This window comes from Schistocerca americana, chromosome 2 (genome assembly GCF_021461395.2).
Source record: "Schistocerca americana isolate TAMUIC-IGC-003095 chromosome 2, iqSchAmer2.1, whole genome shotgun sequence".
Taxonomy (NCBI): Eukaryota; Metazoa; Arthropoda; class Insecta; order Orthoptera; family Acrididae; genus Schistocerca; species Schistocerca americana.
Genome location: NC_060120.1, coordinates 815338616 through 815353353, shown reverse-complemented (window position 1 = coordinate 815353353; position 14738 = coordinate 815338616).

The window sequence follows — 14738 nt, the reverse complement described above, 5'->3', positions numbered from 1 at the left end:
GCGGCTACCACAATCAACCAACCAGTGCTCCAAAATGGTCCCGCAAAGTCTACGTGCACAATATGCCGTGGTGACTGAGACTCAGTCCAAGCCGAGAATTTTTCTGGTGGAGCGGACTGCTTTTCCACACATGTGTGACACTGTGACGTCATCTGTACTATTTGGGTGTCCATATCCTGTCAGGTACAGTGTCGAAGCGCTAACTGTTTTGTACGAACAATCGCCCAGAGTCCCTGGCGAAATAACTGCAATATCTCATTTTGCAAAGCTTTGGTGATCAACACATGTGACTGTCCACTGTCATTTTGAACAAAACTCTCACCTCGCTGTATAGCGAGGCTATGCCGACGTGCAAAATATCGGCGCACTACAGAGTTCGTTACGCTATGCAATGAGCGTGACCAAGATGCACGAATATATTTTAGCAAAATGTTCCATTTGAATTAGCCTTCCGTGGCCTGTGCGATTTTCCTATAGTTTAGAGGAAAGGACTGAAGCAATTCAGAATACTGAGCACGATGTGACAACAAGCTGTAGCAGAAGCGTCACAGTCTGTATCAGGGCCAATCAGAAGACGTGAAAGTGCGCCGTATGATCATGTTTATCTGTCGGACGATACACAATCCCGTACTGATACTGATACAACAATGAAGCCCATCTTTGCAATTTTTGAGCAGTTCGTACAGGAATCGGCTTTATCGGATGAAACAAGGACTCCAATGGCTTGTGTTCCGTTACTAAGTAGAATTTTCTGCCATACTAATAGTGGTGGAATTTGGTGACACTATACACAATAACCAATACCTCTTTCTCTGTTTGTCAACAGTTACAGAGCTTTGGACAACGCTTTTGATACGAAAGCAATAGACCTGTCTTTATCACCAAAGCTGTGCGAAAGCACTGCACCGATTCCATGAGAAGAAGCCAAATACGAATGTCTGGGCTTGGCAATTGATATGTATCAATCGCAGTTTGTGGGTTGACTGCAGACTTAAAGTCAGCACAGAAGTGAGTGGGACCTGAAGGTTTGGGTTGCAAAACCAGTGCACCTGCCCATTGAGTAGCTGGTATGGGCGCAACAACTCCGTCATCCTGCAATTCTTTAAGTTCAGCAGCGGCTTTGTTCTGTAATGCAATGGGAACAGTTCTGGCGTAGAAAAAATTTCGGCTGGACGTAGTAATTTTCATTTCTATTTTAAAAAAATTATTACTTTTTTTCACTTTATTCGTTTAGTTATTTTGTTACGCCTAGTTTCAAGGAGACTTGAGACTGGGAAATGACAATAAATCTGAAGAATTTCTGTTAAGAACTGAAATGATGATCAACGTGAAACAAATTTAAAAGACATTATTCCAGTTTCTACCAAATCGAAGAGATTGGCAGTTTCCGTGTCTAAAATCTCGTGCTTAAATTAGTATTATTTAGCCTGAAGATCCTGAGTTTCAGCACATTGGACGGACGTGATCTGTTATTTTGTCATTCTGTTTCTGATGTAAATCCACGTAAGGATTATATACGAACTAAATTATTGTTTTATGATTGAGGAAATACTGAGAATGCTGTATGCTTTTCTTTTCTGTTTCTCATTGACGAGATTTTGGCAGCAGAATAAGAGGCTAATGGCGTTAGGTAAGATCGTTTCAAAACTCTGTAAGCAAGTATGCAACAAAGTTTCACGAGTGCTACAGTACATTCACGTTTGTCTCGTAAGCAGCAAGTTAGTAATTTTGGGTGCATGTGTTTGTTCTGCTGTGACTGACATCCGAGGACCATTTTTTTCTCACTGGAACCATTTGGCCGGCTTTATGAAACAGGTTTAATATTTAATCAAAGCACCTTCACTCAGACGTCGTAATTTTCATATCGTAAGTATTCAAGTCCGGCACATTTATCATGCGCAGGTGTTTCTGATCAAGATGCATATATGCATCACAAATGTACCGACGAACAAAGTGGTGAATCACCCAAGGCGACTTACGTTAACGTCATACATATCACCCACCACGAAGTAGATCTGCGTGATTAATGGACGGGCGTGATTCCGCGGAATCGTTCAGGAGCTTACGACCTTCTGTAGAACGTTCTGGTTTGGGTAAGTCGAAAGACTGGCAGTGCGCCCAAGCCCGGTTTGTCGTGCACTTTCGGAAAACACTGTTAAAAAGTCCCCAACTGCCTCACAGTTACTAAAAGGAAACGCGTAAAGACCGTAGAGAAACCACAGTTGGTTGACACGAAACTTCAAACGTCTGACATAAATATTAAGCACTGGCTTTATTTACGGTATTTACAGATGATATTTCTGCAGCTACATCTGTATTCCGCAAGCCATCTGATGTTGCGCACTGTAGCGCACTTTATATACAGCATCACTTCCTATCTTTTACCGTTGCCGTCGCGAACGTTTTTAACAAGATTTTGGGGAGATGTTTTTAATGTGTCAACAGGGTGGCTGGCTCACCCAGGTTTTTTGTAAGTGGTCAGTCAGTCATATTTCCCTCTGTTGTTCTTTTAGCTCTTTTGTGTTTTGTTTTCCTCTGTTTTAATTCCTTGATTAGCTATCTTGCCTGCTCATTGGTTTTAGTGCATATGGGAGTACCTGTGCGATAGAATAATTGTGTGGTCATTTCGTGTGGATGCGGGTACGACAGTTTTCGATCTTACCCACATTCCTTTATTTTAATCATTGTTCCGGCGCTGATAACCTCGCCATTGGGTGCCCATAAGATCCCCAAACCAAACACACACAATCTTGCATTGGAAGAACTATTGTTGGTAAGCCCCTGTGTGAGCTCGAATCTCTCATGGTTCTTTCGCGAGATGTACAGTATCGTTCAAAAGTAATCTGTAGTTAAACTAGTAGGTTGGTAGGCGTGTTTATGTATGCGCGGAATCAAAACAAATCGGTTGTCCAGGTAGAAGACTGACGGACCTAGACGCAGTTACATGTATTGATTGCTGAATACAGGTAAGCATGCGCATTAGTCATAAGCAGTGTTTACAAGTACGATTGTTGATATCTTTAAAAATATCGGGAATCCGTTATATTGATGTTTAAAAGGATATCATTACCTACCCTCGATAAATCGAATAAAGCATCGACATATCGACGGAAAAAGTATTGACGTACCTGCATACGTTATAAATATACTGCCGGTTTTAGAGCTGTATATTTAAGTATTAATTGATAACTAGACATTGTGTGCATCAACAAGCTAGCAGCCTGCCTATTATTATTCCCCTTAGAGCAAGAAGTGAAATGAGAACAATGCACGTTCACTCTTGGCGATTACCACTTTGCTAACAATGGTAACTGCATGTAAGTGGCACAATAAGAGATATCCGATGGATCCGTTGTTAGGTTTCTTCACGTATCGAATTTGTCTGGAACGGTTCACGATGCCTTCTCTATTTTTTTCATTTCTGCCAACCCCAGCGACCAAATAGTTGTAGTGTCAGAACTACGTACAGAAGCTAAACGTTGCGGATTCTGTTGGTAACCTCAAAGACCAATCTTGTCATTTAGATTTTTGTTCATCATTTTCAGCAACTGTTTTTGAAGAATACGGGTGTGAAGTAATAGCATATTAGTTGGGTTAAAATTGTTTATAAACGAAACTGGTGTGCTATTTCATCATATAGGAAATCTTGCTTTTCCAGTCACACAGCCACTCCACCCTATTCCCCCCACCCCCCACCCCTCCCCCTGTGCAATCGCCCTGTTTTCTGCTACATATACTTCCTTCACAGCCGGCCGTGGTGGCCGTGCGGTTCTAGGCGCTTCAGTCCGGAACCGCGGGACTGCTACGGTCGTAGGTTCGAATCCTGCCTCGGGCATGGATGTGTGTGATGTCCTTAGGTTAGTTAGGTTTAAGTAGTTCTAGGTTCTAGGGCACTGATGACCTAAGATGTTAAGTCCCATAGTGCTCAGAGCCATTTGAACCATTTTTTACTTCGTTCACACAGTCAATAGTTAATGACTGGACGTGTTGAAACCTCAAATTTATTTATTTATTTATTGTTCCGTGGGATCAAATTAAGGAGAAGTCTCCATGGTCATGGAAAAAGTCAATACATGAAATTATAACACGATAGTAGAAACAGATAAAATGAAAATATAAGAAACATATTCAGGCGACAAGTCGTAATTTTAAATAATGAAAATCAACAATGTAAAACTGGAATTTGCCTAATTTTTCACCTCTTCCAGGAGATCCTCAACAGAGCCATGAGAAGGAGTGAGCCATGAGAAAACTCTTCAGGTTAGACTTAAAAGTGTTTGGGCTACTGCTAAGATTTTTGAGTACTTGTGGTAGCTTATTGAAAATGGATGCAGCAGAATACTGCACTCCTTTCTGCACAAGAGTCAAGGAAGTGCATTCCTCATGCAGATTTGATTTCTGCCTAGTATTAACTGAGTGAGAGCTGCTAACTTTTGGGAATAAGCTAATACTGCTAACAACAAACGACATTAAAGGAAATATATACTGTGAGGGCAATGTTAGAATTCCCAGAGTATTGAATGGGGGTCAACATGAGATTCTCGAACTTAACACCACATATAGCACGAACAGCCCGTTTTTGAGCCAAAAATACCCTTTTTGAATCAGAAGAATTACCCCAAAAAATAATACCATACGACATAAGCGTATGAAAATATGTGAAGTAGACTACTTTTCGTGTTGAACTGTCCCTTATTTCAGATACTGTTCTAATGGTAAATAAAGCAGCATTTAGTTTCTGAACAAGGTTGGGCTTTCCACAACAGCTTACTATCTATCCGAACGCCTACGAACTTGAACTGTTCCGTTTTGCTTATAATATGCCCATTCTGTCTGATCAAAATATCGGTTGTTTTTGAATTGTGAGTTAGAAACTGTAAAAACTGAGTCTCACTGTGATTTAGCATCAAATTATTTTCCACAAGCCACGAACTTATTTCATAAACTACATTATTTGATACTGTTCCAATATTACACACAAGATCCTTCACTACCAAGCTGGTGTCATCAGCAAACAGAAATATTTTTGAATCACCTGTAATACTAGAAGGCATATCATTTATATAAGTAAGAAACAGCAGTGGTCCCAGCGCCGACCCTTGGGGAACGCCCCACTTAACAGTGCCCCAATGGGACTGAACATCACTAACACTCTCAGTATTGCGGAGAATTACCTTCTGCTTTCTGTTCTTGAAGTAAGAGGCGAACCAATTGTAAGCTACTCCCCTTATTCCATAATGGTCCAACTTCTGCAGTAATATTTTGTGGTCAACACAGTCAAAATCCTTCGTTAAATCAAAGAAAACACCTATCGTTCGCAACCTTTTATTTAATCCGTCCAAAACCTCACAGAGAAAAGAGAATATAGCATTTTCAGTTGTTAAACCATTTCTAAAACCAAACTGAACATTTGACAGCAAATTACGTGAATTTAAATGCTCCAGTAACCTTCTCGATAACTTTAGCAAACACCGATAGCATAGAAATAGGTCCAAAATTGCCAACATTATCAGTGTCTCCCTTTTTGTAAAGTGGCTTCACTACCGAGTACTTTAATCGGTCAAGAAACCGACCACTCTTAAAGGAAAAGTGACAGATCTGGCTAAGTACTGGGCTAACATACACAGAACAATACTTCAGTATTCTGCTAGATACCCCGTCATATCCATGAAAGTTCTTAATCTTTAGTGATTTAATTATTAACTCAATCTCCCTCTTGTCAGTATCATGGAGGAGCATTTCAGGTAACAGTCTCGGAACAATTTTTTCTAAGAGCGTTATATGATTCCCTGTTGGGACTAGGTTTCTATTTAGTTCACCTGCTATATGCAGAAAGTGATTATTAAATACTGTACATAAATGCGACCTATCAGTAACACGGACATTCCCACCACGCACTGATTCAATATTCTCGACCTGTCTCTGCAGACCAGCCACTGCCTTTACGACTGACCATATGGTTTTAATTTTATCCTGAGACTTAGCTATTCTATCTGCATACCACATACTTTTTTAAGCACCATACAAGATTGTTTGTAATGGGCTGCTGCATTTAGATTTTGACTGTGTCTAACGTTTTGATATAATTGCCACTTTGTTCTACAAGATATTCTTATCCCTCTAGTCAGCCACCCAGGCTCCCTGTTTGTGCTAGTAACCTGTTTTGAACGTTCTAACGGAAAGCTAATTTCAAAGAGCACGAGAAAAGTCTTGAGGAAAGCATTATATTTATCGTCTACTGTATCAGCACTATAAACATCTTGCCACTCTTGTTCCTTGATAAGGTTTACAAAGGTCTCTACAGCAACTGGATCAGCATTCCTAAACAGTTGATAACGATATTTAACATGTGTTGCAGCACAAAAATCTTTTAGAGTTAAAATTTGTGCATCATGATCTGAAAGGCCATTCACCTTTTTGCTAACAGAATGCCCTTCTAGTAATGAGGAGTGAATAAGCATGTTGTCTATGGTTGTTCTACTGTTCCCTTGCACTCTCGTTGGAAAGAATACGGTTTGCATAAGATTACATGAATTAAGGAGGTCTACCAGCATCCTTTTCCTTGCACAATCACTTATACAACTAATATTGAAGTCACCACGTATAACAAACTTTTTGTATTTCCTATAAAGTGAACCAAGAACCTCCTCTAGCTGTAGCAAAAATGTTGTGAAATCGGAGTCTGGGGATCTATAAATAACAACAGTAAGAAGTTAAGCTCCACTAAATTTAACCACACCTGCACTACATTCAAACACCTTTTCAGTGCAGTACTTTGAAACATCAGTTGACTCAAATGGGATGCCGTTTAACTCACATGGGATGCCGTTTTTCACATAAATGGCTACTCCCCCACACCGCAAGGAGCCCCTAGAAAAGCTGCCAGCCAACCTGTATCCTGGTAAAGGAAGCCTCTGAATTATCTCCTTATTTAAGAAGTGTTCAGATATACCAATAATTTCAGAGTCAACATCTATAAGCAGTTCACTAACTTTATCTCTAATACCTTGTCTATTTTGATGAAATATACTAATTCCCTCATTACTCAGATGCCTAAGCTTTGTCGAAAGTGGTTACTTTGTTAGAGAGACTTCCCTTAAGCAGGAATACCTATCAGCTGACTTCAATATAAAAAAGGTGCAGCTCTAACACTCTCTACAACAGGAATTTTCCCATGAGTGATTCCACCATCCCCACCTATGCTGTCACCTATAAGCTTTGACAACCCCCCTTCCCATACCTGTTGAGGTGCAGGCCATGTCTAGTGAAACCCGTCCTGCTGATACACTCGACCGACACCACTGAAATGTGACCCATGCCTTCTATCATCAGCGCACCCGCAAGTCTCATGTTATTACGCCTGACGGCTGTATTAAGATGAGGCCGATCGTGACGCTGAAACATTTCCACGAAATTCACATTCGTGTTGTCAGTCTCAATGGCTATCTTTTCCATGTCACCATCTATGTCATACTCCCCATCCCTATCAATACTATTACCAGCGCCACCCACAATCACTACCTGATCCTCTTTAGTAAAATCCCTACATAACCACCCTATGGTAACAGTCACCTGAGCCAACCCTGCATTAGGCTTCACAATGCTGGTGGCCTGGTACTCACTCCCCAACACTTCCTGCAACTGCTCGTTCAAATGGCTCTGAGCACTATGGGACTCAACTGCTGAGGTCATTAGTCCCCTAGAACTTAGAACCAGTTAAACCTAACTAACCTAAGGACATCACAAACATCCATGCCCGAGGCAGGATTCGAACCTGCGACCGTAGCGGTCTTGCGGTTCCAGACTGCAGCGCCTTTAACCGCACGGCCACTTCGGCCGGCTGCAACTGCTGGCCGGAGTGGCCGTACGGTTCTAGACGCTACAGTCTGGAGCCGAGCGACCGCTACAGACGGTCGCAGGTTCGAATCCTGCTTCGGACATGGATGTGTGTGATGTCCTTAGGTTAGTTAGGTTTAATTAGTTCTAAGTTCTAGGCGACTGATGACCTGAGAAGTTAAGTCGGATAGTGCTCAGAGCCATTTGAACCATTTGAACTTCCTGCAACTGCTGGCCTACACCTCTGCCATGAGAACTACCTAACAGCAGAACTTTCTTCTTTCCCTTTGCAACTGTCATACCCACCGTAACTGCTGAGGTCTGTTGCATACTTCCTACATCTACAGCTACTAGAGATTCCTCTCAACTAGACTATGACAGTTGGTCATATCTATTGCAAACACCAATAGTAAAACTATCTGAAAATCTCCTTCTCCTAGCAGATCTCTTGCTAGCAGCCAGCTCCCATTCCCCAACCCCCTTCTCCCTCCTCATCCTATCTAACTCCTCCTGTGCATTTTTCAACTGCACCTGAAGGGCACAGATCTTACGCTCCTTCTCCTCTGTCAACTTACTTTTGCTACATAACCTGCAGTTCCAGGAGAGGATGTCACCAGAATGCCCACTGGCTTCCCCATTGCATTCCCCCAAGTGAAAATACTTTGAACATGTCTCACACCGCAATCCACTACTCACGAACCTACGGCAAAGTCCACACTTCTCACTCATGGTAAAATTGTACAGTTATTGAAACAAGAAAACTACTTTATCTAAGTTCCGCTACTACAATAAGAAAATGTTAAAAACTGACTACAATAATCACAAACTTACTCTACAAGGGAAGTAACTACTATTATTAACAGTATTAATCAACAAGACATGAGAATATAACAAAAGACTAACACAGAAGGAAAATCAAACGTCTAATGACACACTAACGACTTCTTTAGCGTTTTTTTTTCTGTTTACTTTAAACAAAATTCCTTTGAGCCTTTGTAATTTGTTCATTTGTGTTTTGTTATTGATGCAAAAATTATAATTGTATAATATGTATAAGAAAGTGAAGTACGCATTATAAATACTTGATAATTAAGGTTTTTCATTTAAATTTCCTCCTAAATAAATTGTTTTCCGAATTTATTATCTCATCAAAAATCTTTCGGTAATACTCTACATAGGAGGAAGCAACATATTGCTTTATTCTTCTAGGAACGAACGCTCACTAAATTTTAATAGTGAAACGCAACGTGATGCACAACACCTCTCTTGAAGCATCTGCCCCTACAGTTTGATGAGAATCTCCATGACGCTTAACCGCTCACAAAACGAGCCTAAACTCGGTTTATTGGAAAGGCACAAACTGTGTACCAGCTTTACAAAATGTTACGGCTGCTGTAAACTCCAACGTGAAAGGAGTGGAAGAAATCTTGCTTCCTCTCTCTACTACTTTTAGCTTGCATAATTGACAGCGGCGCAGTGAAACAAAAATTCTTGGAACGTTATTTCAGTTAGTAAACTAGATCACGTGAGGCAGTTCAAGAAAGTATTAGTAAAGTGTTTTATATGGAGTGTTCCTGTCCTCTGTATGGTGCCAAAACACGAACCCCGCGCGAAAAAGAGGAGAAATGCTTAGAGACATGTGATATGTTGCTTTCGAGAAGAACGGAAGATGCGAGGAGTACAGGTGAAACAAGAAATTATGTTATGTTAACTAGGTGAATAAGAAAAGTCAAATATTGAAAACAAGTAAGAGGAGGAAAAGAAATCGGCTAAGACACTCGATGAAAAGATACTACATAACAACGTATGAGATAGAGAAAACTGTAACTCAGGTGAGGACCAGACATAGAAGAACATAGCAGCTGACTGACAACATCAAGATAAAACCATCATACACATTTATCAATAGAAGGCTGAAAAAAGGGAGGACTTCAGAAGGATGAACTTGGAATGATGGATATCACCACCACCACAGCCACCACTACCACCACCATCATCATCGTTTAAACTTTCATGTTAAAAGATTATCAGAAAGAAATTGTGTGTTTAAGACGGCCCCCTACCCTTATTAAGCTGGGTTAAAGGAAGGTGTATGAAAGATTCTGCAAGGGGTTACACGATGCATCATGGGTATATTTTTTTCTGCATGAGTATCAGAGAAATTCTCAACAAAACGCAGTAAGAGATATTACACTTAAGACTTTATGCATCATGTAGAGCCTTACTCATGAAATTCCAGGAGCCGAAGCTCCAAATTGAATCAAAAAACGAATTTATTTCTCCAAGACGTATCTCGCGCAACGAAAATGATGCTGGACTTCGTGCTACGCAGAAAATGGTTAGAGTGGAAAGTGGCTGACGGTTGTGTGTGCACAAATTCTTAACAATTTTTAAACATATTTATTAACCAAATTCAACAACTCTGAGCCCACGCACGGAATGAACGTTAGTAGAGTATTCAGTACTCAAATTACCAAAAATGCAGAACTTAACTTCTAAAACGTAACAGTAAAATAATCTGGACATAAGAATTTCTTCAAATCTACAGTAAAGAGGTACAAACCAGTATACCACATACGCTAATACATCAGTGGAAGGAAGACAAGAAAGACACACGATAATCAAATCTTAGCTCAAAGTACAGTATCCCAAAATAAACCCCATCAAAATCGATATCCTAAACTAATATTACACAATCTATATTTAAAAAAGGCAGTGTCCAGATTGACTGATTTATTGAGTCATTCACTGACTTATCATCACCCAATCCAAACCGATAACGTCAGAAACTTGGAATTTGTGGAGTATGAGGTGTCGCAATGTCCTGCTAAAATTGCACGAGTCCGTCGGAATGCACAGTGGACATGAATGGATGCAGGTGATCAGCAGGACGCCTACGTACGTGTCACCTATCAGAGCCGTATCTAGACGTATCAGGGGTCCCATATCATTCCAACTGCATACGCCCCACAACATTACAGAACCTCCATCAGCTTGAACAGTCCCTAGCTGACATGCAGGGTCCGTGGATTCATGAGGTTGTCTCCATTGTATTTTATTGTATTGTATGTTAACCGGGGGGCGGGGGGGGGGGGGGGCTAGAAACGACGGAGAGGCTCCGACCCCGCCGTGATCCACAACGCCACGACGACTACCGCAGTCCACTTCATCCCTCAGCCGACCCACATCGAACCACTCCACTCTTTCAGTGTTATTGTGCGGTTCGGCCCCCGATGGACAACCCCCCCCCCCCCCCCCCACCCGCCAAGAAACGTCTCATACCAGACGAGTGTAACCCCTATGTTTGCGTGGTAGAATAATGGTGGTGTACGCGTACATGGGGAACTTGTTTGCGCAGCAATCGCCGACAGTGTAGTTGAGGCGGAATAAGGGGAACATCTACATCTACATCTATACTCTGCGAGCCACCTTACGGTGTGTGGCGGAGGGTACTTATTGTACCACTATCTGATCCCCCCTTCCCTGTTCCATTCACGAATTGTGCGTGGGAAGAACGACTGCTTGTAAGGCTCCGTATTTGCTCTAATTTCTCGGATCTTTTCGTTATGATCATTACGCGAGATATATGTGGGCGGTAGTAATATGTTGCCCATCTCTTCCCGGAATGTGCTCTCTCGTAATTTCGATAATAAACCTCTCCGTATTGCGTAACGCCTTTCTTGAAGTGTCCGCCACTGGAGCTTGTTCAGCATCTCCGTAACGCTCTCGCGCTGACTAAATGTCCCCATGACGAATCGCGCTGCTTTTCGCTGGATCATGTCTGTCTCTTCTATTAATCCAACCTGGTAAGAATCGGACGAACAAGCGTTTTGTAAGCTACTTCTTTCGTCGATGAGTCACATTTTCTTTGAATTCTTCCTATGAATCTCAACCTGGCGCCTGCTTTTCCCACTGCCCGCATTCACCGAGGCAGATGGAGAAACGCCTAAAAACCATCCACAGACTGGCCAGCTCACCGGACCTAGACACAAGTCCGCCGGGCGGATTCGTGCCTGGGACCAGGCGCTCCTTCCCAGTCCTGAAAGCCGTGCGTTAGACCGCACGGCTAACCGGGCCGGCTTGGTTGTCTCCTTCCTCGCACACTTCCATCTGCTAGATAAATATGAAACGAGACTCGTCCGATCAGCAAGATGTTTCCAGTCATCAACAGTCCAATGTCGGTGTTGACGGGTCTAGGCGAGGCGTAAACCTTTGTGTCGTGCAGTCATCACGTGTCACAAGTGGGCCTTCGGCTCCGAAAGTCCATATCGATGATGTGTTATGTTAACTACATTGAAGCGCCAAGGAAACTGGTATAGGCATGCGTATTCAAATACAGAGATATGTTAACAGGCATCTATTCGATATTAGGCAGGTGTACTAGTTTCTTTGGCTCTTCAGTCATTACATATTATAGAAAATGTGTTGGAAATGAAATGAGAATGAAGAATTTAGTACAGAAAATTACAGAAAATAGGCTTATGAAGTCACAATGAGTGCAATGACTCAAATGCTCAAATTGCCAGCCATCGGCATTTACACATTTCTGTAGTCTGGTTTGTACTAGGGATGGCGGTTACCGCTGAAACTAGTGGTTTTCGGTTGTATCATATTTTTCCGTGCTAGTTTAACCTGACTGTTAAGACCGCTCAGATTAATGGGTTTCTGAAGCAAGCGATTTTCGTTTTCATTTTATTCCACTTACTTCCTGTAATGAACGTAGATTCCGAACGAAATGTGTACAGTTCTGACTGTCTCTGTACGCAGAATCGAACTGTTAAATTAAATAGTCAAGTGAAAGAAAACTTACCCGGTCCGCCATGTTGCTGCTTTTCTCGAAAAGTGATAAGTGGTTGAATGCTAGAAAGAATCACCAGTAGTCTCCTATTTATTCAAAATTTTTGAAACTCTGCTCAAAAATCATATTTAAATCGGGGATCGTACCTCTATTTGGGCATTACAAATAGGCAGTGCTAAGGAGTGAAAGCGGAGGCTGAAGAAATCTGTTTTTCATATTAACCTTTTCCATCTGCAAGGTCCACAAGCAGGTAAAGGCATATTATGTAGATGCAGGTAGCAGATCAGCTATTCTCTATTCTATTGTATGCTATGGATGAATTGTTCTTAAATTTTTAATTATTATTAGCATAATTTCCTCCCTTTTTTACTGGTTCATAGAAATGGCAGACAGCTATTTAATTTCATTAAGAAAATGAAACGTTGTGCTTCATTGGTACTTTATATCGTAAAAATATTTCAGACTATGGTTGGTGCCATTACGTAATACAACAGATGTCCAGCGACGACAGCGAGAATCTACCGTGTAGATCACGTTCTGTACATTGCACAGGCACTCGCATGTTAAGCCACGAGGCCGGGAACAAGGACAATATTGTCTCAGAAATGCTGTACCAATTCTTATCTTATGTGTTTGAAGCTCTTTTTTGTCGACACTGTCATTAAAATATAACTGATCCCTTTTCCCATCTTGTGTAGTAACGCAATATTTCAGAGCAATGAAATTTTACGAAGAATAATTACTCTTCTTTTAAAAAAATGTGTATATAAAAAATAATAATTTTAGTACTGCGACTGTGGCTAATTGGTATTTCGGTTTTTCTACTCTTTTATAAGTAAAAATGAGGAACACCTGCTATAACTGAGACCACGAAAACAACGAAAAATACCTGTTATTCAGAACTAAAATACTGTTATAGGTTTTAACCGATAATGGTCTTTGGATGCCTCTCTTATGAACTGTCACATGTCATTAACAGTGCGTGGTTTTCTTGAAAAGGCTTTATATTTTTTATCTTTCATAACACCCCAAAAGAAAAAGTCAATTGGAGTAACGTCCAGTGACAAAGACGGCCGTTCAGTTGGCCCTCGTCGACCTATCCATCTTCTGGTTAATTCGCTGTCAAGAAACCCGAAGACTGTTTAAAGCATAGTGGGAAGGAGCTCCATGTGCTGCAAGTAGAACTCTTCATTACCCTGTTGTAGACGTAGTTATGGGATACCTGTATTCAGCAGAGTGTTACGAAAGGCGTCGTGGGCAACAGATTTATGGAAAAAAACAGGCCCAATGATCCCTTGATATGAAAGGAAGGTCCATACTGTAGCGCCAGGTTGATTCAGTCGTTTCTCAACTAAAGCGTGGAGGTTTTCTGTGGCGTCGTACATAAAGCTACGCCGATTAACAGCGCCTGATGGCTTAAAATTCGTTTCGTCAGACCAACAAATTTTTCGAATTGTACCATCACCTTGTATTCCTTCACTCAAAAGAATCTCTCAGAATACTAGAGGCCGATCTGGATCATCCATGTAAGAATATTAGCCGACAGATATGCAAACTGAAACGTTGTATTAGACGACCCAAGGATTTACGGTAAGTGTCCACCTTATCACAGGTTCTCCTTTTGGATTTCCTTGGGCTCTGGTAAATGCCTGCGCAACTACCATTTCATTTTCATGGGTAGTAACAGTCACTGGTCGACAAATCTTTGACGCGTTACAGATAGGCTCAGATCAATCAAAGTTCCCGCACAACTCATAAATTGATAGCCTACTTGGTGGAGGTGTATCGAATTCTTTTGTCCATTTCTGTTGAGTATGTCCAGCATTCTCTGTCTTTCAGTATTGTATCCACATCTGTTGGTCTTTGCTTAAATTATGTCATGATTATCGGAATGTCTGGAAAGAAACAGAAAAGCTATCTTAGGATAGATAATACCTACTGTATACCTAATTATGCGCCATTCTTTATATCTGTTGAAAACAGTGTTAACTAAAATATAATATTTGTAAAATGTAAAAGGAAGTTTGGCTCAAGATGTTGTACCAGTAGGCCTCAGACATCGGAAAGCGCATGACTTTTCAATGGTAGCTTACTTAATAACTCA